Here is a 3,832-nt window from a genome sequence, read left to right as displayed (position 1 = left end):
GGAAGGTGACGGGATGGCGGTGGGGGGCAGCAGGGAGGCCACAGTTCCAGGTTCTGATTGGTTTCAGAGCCTTTATTCTCCATGTTAATTTTCCCGACTGGTGCATATCACAGGTTAATACCAGACCCATGCATAATGATACATAATTTAAGACTTGTAAAAGCGGCCTAGGACTTGAAAGAAACACTCTCTAAGCCAGGAAGGTTGTGCCTGGCATGCAAGAGCAAGTAATGCAGGGAGAATTTATATCAAAAGCAAGGGAGCCGCGCCCTTCTGACACGATCTCAAAGGGTATCGTGCAGGTGTGCTGCCAGGCAGCAGTCGCCAGGGCCCTGCACGCCTCACCCCCACTTGCCCTTCTGTTTAACCATCGGAAGGCAATTGTTCACAAAGGGAAATTCGTTATTTTAATAGTCCCAGAAATATCTCATGGATTTGAAGTGATGCAACAAGATTGCCCTAATGGTTTCTACCCTTGTTTTTAAGACTTCTGGGGCCAGAACCCTACAGAACTGCCTCGGGGCACTGTTCTACCTCCAATAACCAGGCTGTCTTTTGGCATTGTTGGAGACTGACACAGCCCGGCCGGGATGTTTAGCTGCTTGTGGGGTGGAAAAACAGTCAAGAAAAATAATTGTTGTTTTTGCAAACTATCTATTTAAAAACAGAACCTCAGGAAGCAGATTTCTGTTCCAATGCTAGGATGAATCAGAGCTCACAAAGTATAAATACACATTAGCAGGAGGCGGCTTCCCATAACCCAGCGCTTGTGTGTCTTCCCAGACCAGGAACCTCTGAACTCCTGCTTCTCATTCCCAGTAGAGGCAAGAAAGAGCCGCAGCCGAAGCGGAAATGACAGAACATTGCCCAGCCCAAGTTGCAAGCTTCTGTAGGTCTGTGGGACCTTTCTCTTCTTTCAACGCAACTGCTTTTTAGCCTCACATTCACGCACCTTTGGATAGACAGGTGTACACCGTTTAGAAAGGTGGGAAACCCATGCTCTCATATCCTTGGCTCTTTGGTACGTAAGAATATTACCAAATAAGTTAACTTTGACTCACTGACCCGTCAGATCAGCCAATAAATATGACCACAACTTGCTCAAGGGGCAGGATAATTATTTGACTTAAAAATGATGTCAGGTGGCAATTTAGCAACAAACTGGCTTCCAGGCTACTTAATTCAGTTTAACAAGGAGGAAAAACATTGTAATTAACAAAGAGCTTATACTTTAGTACTTTAGTAGAGTTGTTCTTAAATTTTACTATACATATGCCAGAGAGGAGCGGGGGAGGGGAGAGAGCTTGCTGAAAATACAGATTTCCTGGCCCCACTCTGATGAGTTGCACTGGGCCCGAGAGTCTGCATTAAGAGAAACCTGTTTGCAAGTTATGCCTCTGATTGTCACCCCGTCTCACTGGACTTTTAGTCAATTAAGATATACCCACCAACCCCCTTTTCTATTCTGGTTTTATACTGCCTGAGTCTAGAACAACAGCACAATGAGCTTCAAGTTAATTCCATCCTAGGGCTTCATGGTATGGTCTAATTCTACAATCCAAGTCAGTCAAGTTTCCCGCCTGAAAATCCTTTCTCTTCCAGGGTTTGCTTAGAGAAGGCCCAGAACATTCATGGGGAATGGGGAAGGTATGGATTCCCCCCTCTTCCACCCTGTTAACCAGGGCTCCCGTGCCTGATTACCTCTACCTGGAAAAAGGGAGATATTGCCCTTTACGACCGAGGTCCTGGCTTTGAGCCCTGCCCAGAGGAGCCTGATCTCTGCCGTCTTACTGCTGAGAAGACTTCTTGCAACAACAAATGTGAATCTCAAGATCACTTCCCTCCTGGAATAAAGAATGGCAGAGGCTCATTGAACTTTTTTTCGTTCTTGGCACAAAAGCATTTGGCAACTACCCAAGGAATTCTGGGGTCCTGAAAACTACAGGTGCACAAACCACCGGAGCAAGGTATTGCTTCAGGATGGTGTCGGAATTCAGCACGGCTAACCCAGCCTGTGTCCTGGCTCGCTGGGTCTGTTCCAGAGCCCTGTCGCCCTCCCTCTGACCCCCACCTTGCAGAAACCAGCTGTCCACCAGCAGAGGTTATGGACAGCGAGTAACTGCCACACCAGGGCAGGGAGATGTCATGGGAATCCAGCCTCGCCGCGGTCTGGGCCTTTCCAGCTGCCTTCCCAGCCGGCCAAGACACACGGTTTCGGACTCTGACTCCTCAATGCTCAGGCAAAGGAAGCCGGGGAAATTTTATAGGCCATCGCCCCTTCTTACACAAGAAGTCCATCTTAGGCTGGTAGAAGAAAACTTTCCTGAGAATAAAAGTAGAAAACTGCTATGAAAACCAGAGGTGGGCAGATGGCGTGAGTGGTGTGCTAGGGGACAGTTGGAAGGAGGGGATGCTTTGGATTGCTAATAAGTGGCAGGGGACTCCTGGCAACTCAGGCCCGCTACCGCAAGCCGTCCGTGTGCCATCACTGTGGCTCATCCCTGGCTGCAGAGGTACCAGAGACCAAGTCTCCCCAGCCCCACCCGTGATGTGATGTGGGAGCAGGGTCCTTCTGGCCTCCGGCACCAGCAGCCACAGTGAGAACCACAGTTCTCCAATGTCCTTAACGGGTGGTGATGGCTCCTCACGGAAGGCCAGACCCCTGGCGCCCTGAGGCTGCATGGCGAGGCCACCCAAACACTGCCTGCCTGGGAAAGAGGTGATGAGTCGATCACTTTAGCCCCAGAAGCTTGTAACTATCACCTCTCCTGCCCGGAGGAAACCACCCTGGAGGCATGAGCTGGCAGAAGTCACCAGGGTGTGGTCTCCCCTGATGGCAGGACATTAATATTAGTCCAAGTAGCAGGGGAAAAAAAAAGATGCTCCAAAGCACAGAATCTCCCTCTTCCTCCCCCAACGCTAATGCCAAGCTTTTTAGAAACCCTTTTAGTGCGGTGGGCATTTCCCATGAGTGCCCACAAACAATTCACCTCCACACTACAGGCCATTAATCCAGTGGTGTTTATTCAAGCAGTATTCACACTTGCTGTTGAATAACAAGGGAACCAAGGCCCCTCCCACCCCCGAGATGGGGCGCTCACAGCCCCGGCTTCACAGCGCCCGTGGTTTGAGAACTTTGAATTCTGTGGCTTTCGGGATTTCCTCGGCGTCCCCGTCACGCACAGCCCGTCTACCACACCCCGCTCACCAGAACAGACCCGGCGAGGCGGCGAAGGCACCGGGCAGGGCCCGAGCACCGCTCGTCAGCTCAGAAGAGGCCACACTGTTCCAGGTTTCATACAAAAAATTTAATAAATATTACTTTTCAAAATTTATTGCCAGGAACAACACATCAAAGATGCATTTTTATGTTCATAACACTAATAGGACAATACGAAGTATCTTCACGGTCTCAGTGGTGAACCAACGAAATTCCTCTGTTTTAGAAGCCTTTTGGGTCTTCAACTTGGTAATAGCATTTTGATTTCCTCACTTAAGGCAGGCAGTGTACACTAGAGCAAATCTAAACAGTGATCTAACTGGACATTTTAAGGTTCAAGTCTTCAACTAGCTTATTGGAATACTCCCTAAATGCAGTAGATAACCAAAAAAAAAAAAAATCAAATCTACAGGTGGTTCAGTATTACAGAGAATGGTGAAAAGAAATCAGAATTTACAAAATAAGACTGGTGTACTTCCACCTTCACACAATTGATTTGATATTTTAAATGATATTCAACCACTCACATTTTGGCTACGTTACGTCGGAGCTCGGCTTGTTCCCTTCAGCTGCTGAGTAGCCCATACCTGCCTGTCTCTTTTCAAGTCTAAA

The 3,832-nt window shown here is 48.4% G+C and overlaps 1 protein-coding gene across 1 annotated transcript in view; it reads right to left on the bottom strand.

Moving 5' to 3' along the window:
- Window positions 1–3,002: 3,002 nt before the first annotated feature.
- JAG1 (jagged canonical Notch ligand 1) overlaps window positions 3,003–3,832 on the bottom strand; it is a 34,803-nt gene continuing 33,973 nt past the window's right edge. The window contains exon 27 of the mRNA XM_029917306.1: window positions 3,003–3,827. The gene's annotated coding sequence lies outside the window, so the exon portion shown is untranslated. The remainder of the gene's footprint in view (window positions 3,828–3,832) is intronic.

This window comes from Suricata suricatta, chromosome 12 (assembly GCF_006229205.1).
Source record: "Suricata suricatta isolate VVHF042 chromosome 12, meerkat_22Aug2017_6uvM2_HiC, whole genome shotgun sequence".
Taxonomy (NCBI): domain Eukaryota; kingdom Metazoa; phylum Chordata; class Mammalia; order Carnivora; family Herpestidae; genus Suricata; species Suricata suricatta.
This window is presented reverse-complemented; position numbering and strand designations above follow the sequence as displayed.